We start from the raw sequence: 18,910 nt of genomic DNA, 5'->3' as shown, positions 1-18,910 counted from the left end.
TAACCAAATGCACAACAGTTAGTACTAATAAAAAGTGCCCCTCTGAAGTGTATCATTAGGATAAAAATGACTTGACAGTTTTATACTGTACTTGTATGTTGTTTATTTAACACTTTCGAATTCCAAATTCATCCGTAACTGATATTTTTCATACTTTATCTTGCTTTAATAATTATATTCTTTATTTAGCATGAAAATGAATTTAAATATAATGAAACAGTACCTAAGAAGAGTCTCCGATTGGGCCAAATGAAGACCGGCGGGACTGACTAAGATCAAACCCATTAAAACCTTTTATGTCTACCAATCTTATATTTTGAGGAATTTCTTTAAACGTACCTACATAAAAGAGTTAATTTGTTTGCAACTAAGGTAAAAATGTAACCATAAACTAAAATCGGAACCCAAAATCTTCACTCTTATCATTAGTGAGCTTCGTTCGGTACTTCGTTTGTTCAGCTGCGTATAACATCGTTTTTGGATGCGCAACCCAATTATATTCAAGACAAGTTACAAAAATACCCTAATGAGACTCGTTTGTTCGTGTAAAACACTATCAGTCTTCATAATGCATGCAATTTTTTATAAGTACGGCTTTTAAGCTGATTAATTAAGCTCTATAAGTGTGAAATCTATAATTTCTTAATGAATGTTATTAAGTGTTACATTATATGAATTCCATCTATAAACTGGTTTATATGTGATTAATTTAGGCTATTGATTGTATAAAAACAATCCTGAGAAAAACAAGATTGCGTCAGATCGGGAGGCAGAGTTTTGGGAGGGGCAACTCCTGCTTATCTGACGTTAATGGAGATTTCATTCGTATTAATTAGGTTTAGCTCCACAACCCAACCACAACGAGCCTCTTAATCATTCATCAAAAGTGGTTCGCCGACGATTGCCAACGTCGAACTGCGAACGAGGGAAAGGCTCGAGCACAAAAAAGATGGCAGATAACTTTTTATGTCCAAAAGTTTGTTGGAGAAACAGGCGATGCCTACAGATTTTATGGGAACCTTGCAAATATAATACCACCATCATGCACTGAACGAAAAAAGCACACATAATACTAACGTAAGTTTTCCCGTAGCAGGTTTTTTATTCAAAATCTCAATGCACATTTGAGTGGTAGGCTTACATCAGATCCTGATGTTCATTTTTTTTTTATCTTTCACCACTACACATTTCTATTAAATTACTGTGCGGATATCGTCCAGGTCTACGGTTATTTATTTAAGTGTTTGCAAGCTCTGATGATTATGCATCGCAACGTAAAATGGTACCCATAAATAATTGAATTGTTGTATAATTTGGACTACTGACCTAAGAAGCCATGGCATAAACAGTTATTAGAGTATTACTATTCAAAATGGGGGCGCAACTGCTTAAGCCTACCAAGATCCATATTCGGGTGTACATAAGTGTAGAATTGAGTGATATGCATTGAAGAGCTTTTTACTGACTCTGACGTGCTTTTTATTTAGTAGGGTGTTTTCTTGAGCAAAATTAGGCACTTAATCGATCAATACATGCTAGAAAAGACCAATAGTTCTGTTACTCCATGAGTGTACATCTTGCACTCTTATACACTTAAGCTTTCACTCATTGTGGTGATAAACCCGTCGAAGCACACGTCTAGTTAGCAGGTTATTGTAAGACCCGGAGGCTCCTTAGATCATAGGTCGTCCATTCATGCACGTTCTGATACTATCTGCGCCGAATTTGCGCAATCGCCGCCCCAGTTGCTCCACAAACCACAGGTCACTTCGCACGTGCCTGTTGCGCCCACAAAACTTGCGCACCTTCTTTGACTAATGTGGTGCGATTTGTTTTCAGAATTCCATTCATATCTGCCCACCAAAGGCCCGCCTGCTGGACTTGCGTTGGGCGATCTTGTGCCTGAGTTTAAACAGTTCATGTTTATGGATAAGATGCCGTGGGTCATGGTCTAGTTGCGGGACTGTATGTTTGGATATGCAAATCGTCGGGTTAATAAGTGTCGATGTTAAGTGGCGATTTAAATACTTGCGATAGAAAGCTAAATAAGCCTTCAGTTATCTGCTAATATTACGTTACCTTTCATTTATGTAATTAAAAGAGTTATTAGGATTTGAACGGAATGCATTTTTAAATAATAAATGTTAAATAGCTTCTTGATCAGCATAGTATGTGTTATTAATTACATGAAAGTACAAAAAAAATACGTCAAATAACACTTGTATAGTATATTTACACTTATACTGTTAACTCACAAGACGGAAAATACACAAAAATACAAATACAAAAAAAATGGTAAGTGGTGATCTATTTCGATTGAAAGTCCTACCTATTGGATCTGATGATGATTGGATTGCATCTTCCATTCAACAAGTGGTTAAATCCAACATGCAAATGACATTTCTACTTGTCTACATAGTTGAACTCAAAACTTCACTCTAAAACCGCAAGAAGTCCTATACGATTTCACTTGAGTGCTCTGGAAGATTGGAAGATTTCGCGTCTAAGGACCTCGAGGTTGTATCCAGGTTCATTAGGCAGCATCAACTCCGCGGCCGAGGTGTTAAATAACAATGATCTTGAGGCCGCTGCCGGCCAAACTAACCAGAACTACCAGGCGATTATTTAGAAATGCGCGAAACACGCGGGGGTGTAAGTAATGGTAGTCCGGCGGCGCTGGGCTCGGCTGCCGACATCGGATCATCACACAATGTTGAGATGGGCGGCATCATCACACTGTTGAGATGGCCGGCATCATCACACAATGTTGATATGGGCGACATCATCACATATCACTTGAGGACATTCAGCATATGCTTTGCGGCTAAAACCAGTTAAGTCAGGCTAAAGTACGAAACGTCCTGTTGTGAAGAAAGGTCTAAAATATCCTTTCACACGCATGGATGTAAACATGATGGCTACCAACGTCATTATATTGTACTGTACTTAGCACCGCACTTGTGTGAAAATACGAGCTAGGTTACCTCTACTTTAAAAGCCTTTGATTCCTTAGACGACTAACTGTTTGGCAGACAAAATCCAGAAATTTGGTGAGCCCACATGAGCAGAGCATAGAAGTCGGAGTCTTTAACTAATAAGCCGATGAGAGGTTTACATAAAGTAGAGTTTTAGATACCGTTTCTAATGGAATCTTGATTCAAATATTTGGGCCTCATCTAGAGCATTTTAGATCAGCCACAGAAATTAGTTACGGTACTTTCAAAAAAGTAATCTTCTAATCCAGGCGACGCTTTTCTGAAAATCAACCTAAACTGAAACTTGATTCCTCTAGACTAAGCTTGCTATAGGAGCTTGCTATGTGTCTCTTTCCGTTAACATTCTGGTACCAACTGATTGGGTAAATACTTAAATTTTGGAGGTTTGCTGGATACATTCTCCTTCAAAAACAATGTTCTGCAAATATTACCACAAATTACCCAACGTACAGAATATCTTTTTACAGAATACATAATTATAAATCTCTGAATCATTTCACTAGGAAAGACTGTTATCAATTGCCCTTCTAAAGCCCTCAATCAGCACTACCTGTTGAAAATTTACCACAGTACTTATTACCAATGAATCATTAGTACTTACACCATAATTCAAATCCACCAAAATTTAATCTTTATTCTGCTAAACTTTTAACTTACATGGATCTCTTTCAGTCTTTCAGATTTTGATTGCTAATTGGATTGTGAGTGAGCCAAAATATCTTCACTCCAAAACTTTACCATACTTAAGTCCAAAAAAACTTTCAAACACATCCAAAGACAACACATTTCACAGAGTAGAACAGTTGAGAACCCATCATCTTCCAAGGACGAACTGAAGACTGCAAAACCACCGCTCACCCTGCAAGTTGTTGAACGCTAGTACTTCCACGAGCCTACATCACGATACATTCCAGTTACTGGAGGCTCCAGAACACCCTGAGTCGTGACCGGTGGCTCACCAGTGGCTCAGAGGGCGGACGTCACTCCAGCCCATAGCGACTCCCATGGTGATTTATGTAAGTGCATTGTCTGCAACACACGAGCTGTATTAATTGGTGCGCCTAAAACATACCACGGTGGTCGTGGCTGCACACAATGGTTCTCGTGCTAGCCGTCCAGATGTCTTCACCATCCTTCCGGTCTTTTGTGCTACTCGATTGTTTTCTGTGTCGGCATCATTGAATCTGGAATAGCGGTGATAACTTATATATGTCTCCCACGAAGAAACCCATACCTGTGTAAGCAATGCACTAGGTGGGAGTTAGGATGTACCAGAGTATTGCATTGCAAAAGAAAGTTGTATACAATTTTCAAATAGGACGGGTGGGTTTATTTGGTTTATCCATGTTGGGTGTATTCATGATATTGGATTGTGCGAGTTTAACTTTTGTTTACTAAAACAATATTAGGAACGATTAAGCTCTAGTCTTGCCTAATGCTAATCAATAGTCCAATGGTGTCAGGGATTCATAGCGTTCCTAACACAAATGACATTTGGGTCTAGAATCGACCTCACTTACAATTTAACATGCAGCCATCAAATTTAAAGGCGTGATTCTATGTTCAAGATAATTTCGTAAGATACTCTTCTTTCCTTTCTTATTTTGGTGTAGTCTCGAATCACTTAACAAATGAATAAGAGGTTAATTTATCCTAAATTGTGTCTTGTGATTCTGGTACCACCTCAAAGGGTGGATGGCTTACGTTTTTGTGCTTATCTCACCTCCTTCTGTCTAAATAATGTTCGTTTGTGTGTTCGTGTTAAATGTGTTGACAACCTCGATATGAGTGAAAATTAATTGATATTTTACAGTAGACAAGGATCAGAAGAAACCGACAAAGAAGCCGAAACGATCCTCCACCCTTAGAGGAGGTATCAGAATTACAAGACGCAACAAAGGTAAAATAATATTTTATTTATACTTTACTGCAAAGAGATTTAGCAAATTGCTTTTGTACCCGACGATTTGCTTAGCCAAACATACAGTCACCCGCAACTAGACCATGACCCACGGAATCTTATCCAGAAGATAAACTAACCATTTAGCCATGAACAATTTCGTCACTTTTATAGTATTTGAGCTATGCAATAAACAAAACTTTCCAGAAGTATGTCATGCGGAATAGGTACACAAACATGAAAAATCACATCCATACACTAAAGGTAGAAGGAGTTTATGACTTTCAGTTTTGCGGCCAGGATTTTAGATATACAGTATGTTTGATCATTGAAGCGTTCTTACACTCAGTTACCTGCAAAAAGGATGTGTATTTGAAAACATTTAGATACATAGAATATTTTTGAATAGCTTGGTTGATAATTTCAATCGACGCGTTATTATCCTTTTTTTAGGTAGGAATTACGAAAACCTTTTAGTAATTCTCTCCAAATTGTGGTATCATCTTCCCCACAAGATCATTCCACATTCCCTGAAGATTACTCCGCGGGGAAATATATCGGAGACCATGATGAGAACTTCTGCGAGAACTAAATCTACTACACTCTAAAACATTTTCAAAGTATTTCTACCGGGAAAGTTTGGAAGAAACATTCTCTCATCCCCCAATTGAAAAATTCACTGTCTTCCCAACTTGTGAAACTACCTAAGCCTTCAGGGTTCACTCCTTGAACCCTGAAGTCCCTTCACCGATAGCCGCCCTGCACCTCCCACAGCGACCGGCCAATAACCAGGGCAGCTCGGCAGCAGGGTGACACCGGGGGGTCGACTGCTACATATTGTGACTCGCGATTTATAATTACCAGCAGCGTTTCATAATTTCACGCTCCGGCATCGCTCGTTGCTGCAGTAATCGTCCGGCTGGAACGTTGTCGTGGTCAACAGCGCGTCGGACTGTTACATTAGTAATTAGAAGGTAGATAACAGAACGTTTGCGAAATGAACTGCCGTCAAACGTGACAGTTTTGCTGTATCTGACCAGTATAATGGTACACCTAAAATTTCTTTAGAGTGGGCAAGCCTGTGTTTTTGGGGGAGTTAGAAAATATTTCAACCCTTAATCTTCAAGACGTTCTGCAAGTTACTGGAAACTTCACTTTTAATAAGCCAGTGGCTCAGTCCGTAACAACAAGTCCATTACAGCGATGTCTCGGTTCGTCCTTTGCTTTGCTTGGTTCATCCCACGCTTATGCCTGAGGCCTATGTGAATGGACAAACGCTAGGTAAAAAAAAACAACTAAAAAATGTAGATCCTAAGTACTATTTTGCATTATTTCCCAACATACTTATTTAATCCATATAATCAATTTAATACCCTATCCAACCTTCCAGCTCGAAAATGTCTAGTCTCCCCCGAGCAACAGTTACCATAAACTCCGGTTTCCAGTTAAGCGAAAAAACGTGAATATAATTACTGCAAGTTTCAGTTTCCAAACCACCTGGAATTGAATAGACAATAACAATAACGCAGCTATTATATCTTGGGCACTGTATATCTCATAGGGTCGCCGTGCGGTATGCGGTGTGCACAATATAGGCCAGCAACACTGGCATGTGTGAAGCAACCGCGCTATCCGTAGCATCGCCACGATCGCGGCTTATTTGTATCCTACATATATTGGCAAGCCTGATACCATCGCGCTACTATACCCGCTCGAATTATGTCAGTAATTAAAGATTCTATCCCGGTGCGCACTTTATGTCTTATTACGACTACTGTGCGGTAAATATCAAATCGTGAAATTCGTTAGCCGTTATTGCTGCTTGTAAATCATCGCAACGATATCGGCCTCGCCGACGTGACCTTTGGTGTTTATTTCCAGTCGTGGTTTGCGGCTTTCGGTTGGAGAAGACACGTGTTGATAAATTTTGTGAAGCGAGAGCAGGGCTCTGTGATAACTTGGACAAAAACATAATAGCATCTTTTTAACAAAACACGTGTATGAATCTGGTTAGAAACGTCAATTTTCAAACTCATAGCTGGGTAGCTGAGTAGTTGAACTCGCTTACTAATCAGAAGTTCGATCCTGTGAAAAGTCAGTAGCTTTGTTATGGTTTGAAACTAGAACCAGTTTTCCATTATCATTTATATTTAATGGTTTTAGATAACTTGATCAGCATCGTACGTGTTATTAAATTACCTGAAAGCACAAGAAATACGCCAAACAACACTTATGATAAAATATTTACAATACTGTTTACTCACAAGACGGTAAACATATAAAAGATTCAATAGGCGAATTATGACCAAATTAGCTTATTGATGATTGGAGTGTCCAATCGAAATCGATCACCACTTACCGTCTTTTATATGTATTAACCGTCTTGTGAGTAAACAGAATAAGTGTAAATATATTATTATAAGTTTTATTTGAGGTACATTTTTTGCTTTCAGGTGAATGATTTTGGCTAAAGAATCGTCTTAACGGTTTCAGTAACGAAACTATCATAATCACTCATTTAACATTACTCGTCTTTACAATAACCGCACAAAACTAATCTGATAGTAACCGTTCTATAATGAAAGTAAGCTCTTGCTCACACCAAGTGAAAATAATAAGAATGAAGGCATAAGGTGGTAAAACAGTAAGAATAACACGAACTATTTTCTCTGAAATGTAATCGTTGATAAATAAAGGAATTCGACTGATTTCGTGAATAGAGAGAACTTGAGGACCTTTATCTTTGAAGTACAGGTTCATGTCCGGCCAACCACTAATGGAGTCAACCCTTACACAACCAATTGATTCGATGGTTGGAAACCAATAACCAGTTATTAAAACCACACTTCAAACTCTTTTAACCTAATATTAATAAAATTCCAGAACTCCTAAAACTGTTTCAGGTTCTCAAAATCGTTAAAGCTTAGTGAGGAAGCCGTTGAGATACGATATTTCCAATCGGAATCTTGACCAGTCGATGGACCGAAGTCCTCGGGATAGGTTGTGCAACCTCCTGTTGGGCAAACTAGACCAGGATGTGATGACCGTCATCGGTGGTCGGATTTATGCCGTCAATAAAACCACTATTAACTAGAATTGGCCGGGGTAAGGTACAGCAATAAAGATGGTATCGGCGGCACGGGGGACAGAGTAGTCTCGAGTCGAATACAAGCAGGCAATTATACCTGGGATGTGCAATGGCTGGGATCGGTCATAATAAAATCACGCATCACCTGATAGCGGTCCAAGTGTGGAGTGTGTACAATGCTTACTCGATGCGGCTATGGCTTAGAGAATTGTGTTATAATAAAATCAGATAAAATTAATTATGGCCTCATCAATTTGCTTAATCCATCGAAACAACATGTTGAATACAATATCTAACATTGCATATGAATTGGGAGGTGATTTATTTTTTTAGATTTTTTGTTTTTTAACTTAAATGTTTATCCCTAAATTCCCTACAAGCAAGTTGACATGTTTGTGATCTTGATGGTGCCACATAGCATATAAATGATGTGGGTGAAAACTCATACACTTCCTCAAATATCTTTGATCTTCAGGAAAATATTGTTTGTTGGCACAGTTTTTAAAGGGATTCACTTGATGAAGTGAATCAAGCAAGTGAATTTGCTTTTTATTGTAAGCATATTTTGTCTTCTCTTTTTGTTATTCTTTATGTTTTCTAGTATGATGCTCCTTAAAATTGTTACTATCCCTCTATTTTTTCATGGATTTTCGTCACACCTGTAAAATAAGGTGTTGATTAGGAAACACCCAACAACCCTAACTGGTTCTCAGTTAAAACCACCTGTGAACAAAACCAAGCTCACTGACCTCCACGGCTGCTCTTGTAACGCAGCGAACTAAACAAACAATGTAATTTGGTGAAGAAGAGCATTAAACCGCGAAGATCCTAATGAAAGGGAAAGCGGCCACAGGCGATCACACTGTCTTGAAACGCACAAGGAAGATTACAATACAGGAACCGCAAATTATTCTGTTAGGAGGTCCCCGCTGGAAGCGACTGCGGGACAGCCATTTAGACAATAATTGGTGCAAAACGGTCTTGCGTAAGCTTCTAGGATCCCCAAGGTTTTATTTCTCAGTTCCCTTTCCTTTGGTCAGCAGGAAGCCCAGTTTGCACCGGGAAAAATCAGTGTTGAATGGGTAAAGTTTTTGTGGTCAGTGTTGGGTAATTGAATCGTTATAGAAAACTGCCTCGGTAATGATGATTATTGTGGTTTAGTCAATTGTCGACTGAAGATATTTGTTGTGAAATTTAATTTTAGTATTATGAGCATTTAAGAACTTTTATAAGGTCTAATTTTTTTATCTAATATTATTAAAATACGGATCTAGTTGACCAAGGACAAGTGGCTCCAGTTTCGTACCAGTGGCAGATTTAGAACAGCCACAAGGGGGGAGGCGAACCGGGGGGTCTGGAGGGTTCAGGGGTACCTCCCTGAAAAATTGGTTTAAACTTAGTCTCCAAAATGGCAGTTTTATAAAAAAAAATGTCCAAAAATAGTGTGACAAATTATTTTAGATAATGTATATATGCACTACTGTATTACATGCAGTTAAAAATATTCTAATGTATTTCTGAGGGGAGCGGTCGCCCCTTCGCACCCCTCTGGATCCGCCAATGTTTCGTACTATCAAAAAGCTCCTGACTTTTCTCAGGATCAATCCAGCAACTACTCTACTAGGCAAAATTAACCCAGCTTTATCTTCAACCCTCACCCAAAGTCTAATTCACTACAGCTAAATACACCGGCTATAATACCATCATAACCATGAATCTTCCATATTGAATGCTTCCCAAACCGGTCCATCCGATACTTCTCCTAAACAAATAGTCTTAAAAGTGTTAATAAAAGGGGATAAAGAGGCATTCACTGTGATGGGTGACACATGTCCGATGATTATGGGCATGACGTGGCAGAGGCAAGAAATCAACGTCAGGCAGAAGAATGGTGGTCGAAAATGGTAGCGGAGAGCGGCGTTGCGACGAGCGGCCCCTTGACCTGATGGTTCATTGTCCAATCACTGGGCATAGATCACCTGATCGACCGGTGGGTGCTGGGCACTGGGCACTGGTCAGTGACGACCTTGGGCAAGAGTGTGATGTGGGACGGATAGTGTTGGGAAAGGGAAAAAAATTTGTATACAAAATTAAGTTTCTCGAAGAGTTCAAGGGATGTTTAGTGAGACTTGAAATGCACAGAGGAAATATATTTCGAAATCAAAACTGCAAATCTTAGAACGTGTTAGTGTTAACTTGGTTTAATGGTGTACGAATCTATATGGACCACCTGGGTCGAGCATAGTCATTACTTTCTTTATTATTTTCCAATTATTTTATAATTTATTATGTACTTTTAATTTAGGTTGACTTGGTTATGAAGCAGTGTAAACTCCTTAATTAAAAAATATGTTAGTAATTGTTACTCTATTTTATCTTTGCAATTTACATTTGACTTTTTAGATCAATATTTAGAACTTTATGACTATACGTCTGTCGTATATACTGACTATATAAAATTAAATTTGATAATCCGGAAACGTTTCCTTAGTCTGTACTATATAATTGGGTTAAAGTACAGAAATTTGCCGTAAACGAGCAAAAAATGTAAAAATCTTTTTAGCACTTCAGTGAAAAAAACTTTATTTATATTTTGTTGTTTTCAAAGAACCTTCTTGGAGAATATCCTTTTTTTATAGCAGGGAAATTATAGGTACTGTATAGTATAGGGTCCTTAGCAAACTGAAACAAACCCAGACACGTTTTAATCGTTTCAGTAAAAACCATAATTCCCCGTTTGAAATCCCCATAAAAACACACTCACCAAGTATTCGTAACTAGCGTATTGAACAAAAGTGCTAGTTTAAAATAAATTCAACACTTCTGGAAAGTTGATGTATGTCCGCTCTATAGAACATGCGCAAACAAATCCTAGATGTCCCTTTGAATCAGAATCAGCTAACTGTCCGATATTGAAGAGTCCAGTTGAACCTCCTCGAACATCCTTGACCAGAGGCAGAGGTGACCCAGTGATCTATGTTGACGCATCACCTCTGCCTCCACCACCTCCACCCCCCGGGCCCGGCGGTCGTGAAAGTGGAGCTCCTGGCACAATTAAGCCATGGGTCAGGGGTCCCCACGATTGCGATGAGGCCCTTATTCAATAAGAACACAATACCCGTTGCGCAACCGGCTCTTTTTATGTCAAGTCCACATGATTTTAATTAGGCCTCAAATCGATGCGGTGGCCGCACTTTATTGATATTGTGGTGAGATAGCGAGGTGGGACTACGTGATCTATTAGTTTGGGCAGTAAGTAGGTCGCTGTTGTAAAGCTGAATTAAGTGTCGAGTGTTCGTCGAGTTAGCATCGTGGTTGCTACAAGTTAACAATTCATTATTAATTTGGTTTTCTTGTAATTGTAAATACACTGGGACACTGAATTAATTTAATTTACATCATTAGGTGATGAAACTCTTATCATTGCCACAATGTACTTCGCAGAATTCATAACTCTTCAAACAATAACCTTGATGAATTGTCGCTGTGCAATTACCATCTGTACTTTGCCTCACCATAATACTTATTAGGTTGGGGACGAACTGGGAGTACTTTAACCCACACGAGGCACACATTGTGTAGTTTTGTTACTGACCAACACCAGCTGTTACATTTTTAACCCAATTCCAAAAAGGCCAATGATCAAAGCATGCTGGGTATGGAGCCATCAAAAAGCTTTTGGCTTTTTTCAGGATCAAATTGACGATCTTCTGTTTAACAGGTGTCACAAAAACCACTATCCCAGGAATATGGGCACCATAGAACTACGCCAACACTCGGGACGTCATTATTTTGCTAAGCGTCAGTGACCTTTCGTATACATAAAACTCTTCCAACAATTTTCGTACAATGTCCAATTTACCATTGCCAGATTAATGGCGGGACAAATTCAATCTTACATTCAAGGCATCCATTCATATGGAATGTTATTACTCTGCTGTGTACACCATTACTGTACTACTTTTGTATACTATTTCATAGTCCCTAATAAAACATGTGATTCACTCTTGATTATATTGTCTACCATGCAACTTATTATTACATGCAACTAGTAAACATTTTAAGAAACCATGTTGAATCTCCAGTTAACATACCAAAACTTACTAATAATAAATTAAAAGAGAAAAAAATTATATAACGTTGGTTGGTTCGATTTCAAGCGAGATCGAATCCAGACCTAGTAGTTATTCGTCATACAATAATTCTGCCTTACAAAATATGAAGTACTAACCAGACCACTGTTTTATAAAGATCCCTAACGAAAAAAATTTAAATAATTAAATTACAATGCGTAGAAACCCACAAATTTAAAACAAAAAAAACAATAACTTCAAGATCACAAGAGGAGTGAGTACCTAGAGCACTTATAAAGATACCAACAGCACCTAAACTCCGTACCAAGCCGTTGTGGCATTGCACGTAAGTGCGTTCAGCTGCCCGGGCCCATAACCTAGCAAACTTATAGAAAGCGCATAATCCAAATTATTTACGGCTCGTACGAGCGCGTGGGCGTGACATCTTACTCGTACGAGCGTCTTCCAACTACTCGGGCAGTTTACAACGCGGCGCCCGTGAGATGTTCGCTTCGCCAGTTTGCATTTAAACAAGCTGTATTTGCGTTTCCAAATAAATTCGTGCCACGATCCTATGTGTTTCCCGGGCGTCTTGTCGGGCACCTAACGATCTGTCGTTTTTTAAATCGACTCCGTATAAACTAGAGACGAGTCCTTTCTAGAGGAATAGAAATCGGAGGGATGTTTACTGTAATTATGTTTGGTTTGATGTATATTTTTTATATGGTTTTATATTTAAAATCGCCCACAAACGTATTTAAATTTGGGGACTAACTGATTTTTTATTGGTTATTTTCTATGGTTACCGATAATTAGTCTTTAGAGTCCATTAAGAAAGTTGTTAAATTTGGGTTTCCATGATACATTTGCTAATTAGTTTTTACATGCACATTTTTTAACAATTATTTATTTACAATCTATTCTATACTACAACAATAAGTCAATTTCATCACAGTTTAACATGACCTAGTTACACTCCATCAAGTGCACTAACATACAAAAACTTATAAGAAATTTAACTAGAAACGATTTGGAAGGTCTATTGGATTAACCCTTTTGAGCCTATATGCTTCACTATTATCGAGGAGGTAAACTGCCAGGAAATTTTGATGGCTTTCTAATTTTCTTTGATATTTTTCGCTTCGTTTTTTCATTTCTTCTCTAATATAGGGTAATTTTGTATCTTGATAAATAGCTTAATTTGTGACAAACCTAGGTGCTTGTAAAATTTTTCTTATTGTTTTGGATTGAAATCTTGAACTATTTCTTTGTTTGAGTTTGAAGTTTTTTCCCAGAGTTGGATACCGTAAGTCCAAATAGGTTTCAATATAATTTTGTATAAAAGTAATTTGTTTTCAACAGATAGTTTTAACCAAAGCCAATAAGCCAAAGCAGATAATAAATTTCTACCAATAAGCCAATGAGCACATAAAAGAGATAGAACTGTAAATTAAAATCTCTGAGCAACTCTAAATTAAACGATTTTCGTATTTTGAGGAAAAACATTTTTTGATCAATTTTAAAGACTACATAAAGGTCAACTATATCAACTATAAAGGTGTACATTGAACCTTATACAATATTGAAAAAAGAAAATGACCGATTATGTTCGTCCTACTGTAGTGAAAACATGCGGTTGGAGCTCAGGTAGTTATTTGTTTGCTTTTAGTATAAAACAAAACAGTTGATGCGATTCCGATAAAAAATATATTGACTATTGTAGTTAATCATTAGTTATATTTGTTTATCGTCAAGGTATATAACATACTACAATTAGTGGTCACTGAACTATATTTTGACTAATGATATTATATAATATTATTTTAATTAAGGTTTCTCAAGTAGTTAGGCGGATAAATATTTATATTTAGTTTTTTTTTTTTTTTACGTAAAGAAGAGCTAGTTTCAAACATTCAAAACCTCGGTAACAGTGATTCATTAACAGTAGCAAAAACACGGAAAGCAATTTTAAAGATTATCTTATACAGGTAATACGACACTATTATTTTTAATTAGTTCGTCTAAAAGTTGGTTGCAGTGTGACAAAAAATATAATTCATCTCAAGAACCAACTGTGTCGTTTCAACCCTAGCTTTTTTTCCTAATAACTTTATGTAGTTTTAAAAACTATTCAACACTTCAGCCATAGTGATAAATATACAGCATGTTTCAGTAAAGCGTAGCGGGCTATGCAGATTTAGATTCTAATTGCAAAAATAAGTCGAAAATTTATAATAACTTTTTTCGATTTCGGCTTAGTTTAGCCGTAATCCACCATTTTGTATTTTTTTATAATATCTCAAAAACCCTTGGAGATATTTTTATGAAACTTGGTATAAACTTTGAGTCTACAGGTATAAACATTCTCCGAAAATATCTTTGACCAGGTTCATCAAATTTCAAAATGGCGGACCTAAAGTTTGTACCAAGTTTCATAAAAATACCTTCAAAGGGTTTTTGAGTTAATTATTATTTTCAAAAATTACTAAATGGCAGATTAGGGCTAAACTAAGCCGAAATAAAAAAGTTATTCTACATTTTCGACTTATTTCTGCATGCAAAATCTGAATCTGCATAGCTCGCTACGTTTTACTGAAACACCCTGACAATTGGTTGTTTTGCTACACGCTTGTTTCTCTATTTTATATCAAAATTGTATGCAGCTTTCGTTACATATTTTGATATTTTTCTAAAAAAAAACATCAACGTATCTTCCATTTCGAAATGAAATATGCTAATATATCAAATGCAGTTAATAGTGTGTATTGCAAAACAATGACGTACATCTATTGAGCTATCTTCATGGTATCGACTCTACTAGAGTACGTTGTGATAGAAAACGTCTCACAATCCTGGCACAGAGTCAGCAAACACGTTTATACGTCAGCAAAGACCACACAGCAAGGCATTGATACATACTAACACCTCTGTAGCCAAGAAGAGACAAAGCTTTAGAGGAAAAGATAATATTTCATTCAGAATAACAACGGCACACTAATAACACTAAATAAGACACTAAACAATTACACTAAACACTAATAAGGAAAATTGTCAAGTAGCTAGAGATCTAGAAGTAACTTTCTTGTCTGAGTGGGTGTTTAAAGTTGGTTGTATATTAGTAGAGTCCATAGACTTTAATATTGTGCAATTGTCATTTGGATAGATAATTAGAAGTACCTTTCTTGTGTAACTGATTATAGGTTATAGATAATATTGCGTACATTTATCCATTAGACTACGTTGGACCAAAGAAAATCATAACATAATGCACATCAGTGGAGAATCTATAGCAAGGGAATTCACAAATTATTTTCAAAGCAGTTCGCAATGAAGAGGACACAGGAATTGTACATTGAACATCTGATGGAACCAGAAGATGCTTAAAGAAGGCTCTTAGCATTTACTATTAAGATCTCAACGAAAAAATGTTTTGTCCTCAGACATTATTAACTTAATCTTGATATCCTATCTGTAATACTCAAATCAATTGTTTGACGAGATTCTAGCAACGCGTTGTTTAAATCCCCAACTCAGATATTTTCCAACCTACATTTATCCATACTATATTCTGTAATGTTTAACCTTATTGTGTGACGCAATTTTATTTATCAATAAAACTTTCTCTATTTATCAATTTATCTCTCATAATTGGACCTTAAACCCTATGTATGATCTTTAGAGCTGCAGGGATGTATAAATACAATCATTATCTAAAAATGAAAATATGTACAACATTACCTTTTAAAAATTATATCATTATAAATTATATCAATTATTTAAGATGGGGACACTACTAGGAGCGATTTTAACCAAAATATGAGTAAAGAATGACTAATGAGTTTAGGATGAGTGGCACGATCTTGTAGTCCTTAGTGACTAAGGCCGACATGTTCCTTAGAAGCTATTAATTAATAGCCCATACAGCCAATGGCAACTAAGGGACAACTAAACTAGGCAACTAATGCAAACTAACTTAAACTAGGCAAATTAGGGCAACTAATGGATCATAGTTTAGAGTGGAATCCGAACCACATTTTTGCCTTGTAATTAACGAATTGGTCTAATTATCTCGATGGCACTGTGGGTAGTCGTATTACTCACTAGTGCGGCCGTTAATCCACACCAGGGAGTACCGCATCCACAGCCCATACAGACATGATACGATCACCCTTATGGTGAAATAAAGGTGTAAACAGGGTAGTAAATAGAAGTCATAGATTTATTTATTATTTTGCTCATCACCTAAACTTGTTGTATGTTTTGTACATTATGCCTTTATTGCTAGCTGTTATCTCTTTTTGCGTGTTGTTTCTTGTTGCTTGTTGTTTCTCATTATTTAATTCTCTTTTATTCAATATCTAAGTTCCTGTTATTTTCTTGATATTTTTTTCTATTTTTCAATATCTAAATTATTGTTATCTTGTTAATATTGTATTCCCTGTTTTCAATATCAAAATAGTTCCTGTTATCTTCCAAGTTCCTGTTATCCTGTTAGAATGTTTACTTTTGTTATGGCCACTTAAGAGTTATCTATTGTTGTTTTTGTTGATTCTTGTAATGATCACTGTTCGTTTACTTTGTTATTTACACTGCCGCACCTTTGTTATGTGTTTTCTCTCTCAAGTAGTTTATTTTTGATACCTATCAATTGTTGCAGGTTTTTTTTCTTTTTCTCTTGTTAATTTTGTATTTTTTATTGCTCATGTTCCCGAGTTTTGCTTAATTCTTCTAATTTTGATTTCATCTCTGTTTGTTTTGCTCGAATATGCTACCTTAGAATTACTTTTGTTATTGCTTGCTTGCTAATGTACTGAATTGTAAAATGTATTGTTTGTAAAATGGTGTTTGCCGTTGAGAATAAATAAATAAAAGACACAGAGAAGGGTATGACAAGGTAATGTTGTCATTGGTACATTATCATCGATAATAACTGATTAATTCTCAAAAATAAACTTAAAAGGGTTTCTAATATGACATAATTTTGTTTATATAAATTTTTTTTCATAGTATTAATTATTAGATAATATTTCCCTCTTTAACCAAAACATTGGGCTCTTTTTTAATTCGTATAACATGAAAACTCATATCTAATTAGATTAAAATTAACCTGAATGAGATCACATTACTGTAAAAATATTATTACTTCCTCTAACATAATATTCATGTTATTATTATCATTAGAATAGGGGTTAAACTTAATTTAAGAAAGAAATTGTTAAAAGTGTAAGATATTGCAATTTCGTGTAGTTAAAACTATTGTAATTATTGAGGGAATTAAAAAGTTCATATTTAGGGTGATGATTATTGGAACAGTATTTTTTTTCGTAATAAACATTTTTATGAAATTTAACTTAACCACAATTGTTTACTACAGTGGCATGGTTAATTTTATATTTCGCAATCCCAGATGTTGCTAGTTTAAATATAGATTGAATTCACTGTTTAGAGTTTAGGAGTTTAGGCACCGTATAGCAATGGTTAGTGCGCCCAAATGTGTTTCTTATTGAAAAACATTTACACTTAATTAAACAGTATAAAATTAAATATTAAATTCTGTTAAAAAGATATAAAGGTTATAAAACTGTACGGGTTTAGTCCAAATTACAACTAATATCTGATCTATTCTGTTCAAGAATCTCAAACGTTTTCAATTAATTTCATTCCAATTATCTAATTGCATCGCTCTTAGCTACGAAATTAACCGTTTTAAACAGTTGTAAGGTACATAATAAATAAACAGATAAATGGTTATCAAGAACAATAAAAAACTCCAATGTAAAAATAATGTTTACCTTCTTTTTTAAGGCTTTCGGCCTAACACAGAATGTTGTTTATTTCTATAATTGACAGTAAATGATTTTTTTAACTTTCTTTTGGTGACATTAGGATTTAAGGAACACCTAACAAAATAATATTGCTGACATAAGTCTTAACTGTTCTTGTTGTAGGTGTTTTAAATGTATTTTAACCATTTGAATATTTTGATAGTAGAAACATATAAAACTAAACACTAAAGGGGAGACTGGACCTTTTATGTCTTAAAAAATTCAACTTTTGTTTTTCATGAAAACAATAAATAAACAAAGATAACTCTACATAGGTTTTCGCCCACACTATTCTTATGGCTTTGAAGTGTGTGTTGCAAAGCTTTAAGTGTGCTTTTCCGAAAGTTTTTTTTTAATCTTTAGGTACACATATTTTAAAAATAATAATACATAGAGATTTTAAACTTTGCATGCATAATTTTTGGTACTTTATGAGTACATTAAACCAAACTTCTGTTGATTAGTAATATTTTTTATATCCAAGATATTTTTTTATACTTTAAAATATGACATAAAAATTGATATTTTTTATAGTTGAAATATATTGTTCCCATATATTAAAAAAAAGGTGTTTAAGCATAAAGATATGGATCTGGATAATGGATGTACAAAATATCAGTATGATAGGTTCAGAGGATTTTCTGCTATATGTACTTATATTTATAGAGAATCTCCTTTTAAAAGCATTGAACGGGAAAAGGTACCGTCTCCCCCATATGCGATTTAACATAATGCCTATATTATTGTTTAAGCTGTATTGTATCGTTACATGTTAAGCCGGGATAAACTTGTTGAATTTTTTTTAATAGTTCCGTGGTCAAGCACCAAGACATCTTTGTCTGAGAGGAATATTATGATTGTATATACCAGTGAGCTTTGCTAGATAACTTAAAAATGCCAATACGATTTTCCAGTTTAAAACAATAAAAGTCAATCGTTTAAAAATTTGTATAAGAAAAATTAATGCTTATATACAAATATTGTTTGGTAAATTTTATCATTTATATAGCTTTTATTCTGAAATAGTT

This window comes from Macrosteles quadrilineatus, unplaced genomic scaffold (assembly GCF_028750875.1).
Source record: "Macrosteles quadrilineatus isolate MER2022 unplaced genomic scaffold, UCM_ALF_1.0 Scaffold_3__2_contigs__length_128488019, whole genome shotgun sequence".
NCBI lineage: Eukaryota > Metazoa > Arthropoda > Insecta > Hemiptera > Cicadellidae > Macrosteles > Macrosteles quadrilineatus.
This window is presented reverse-complemented; position numbering follows the sequence as displayed.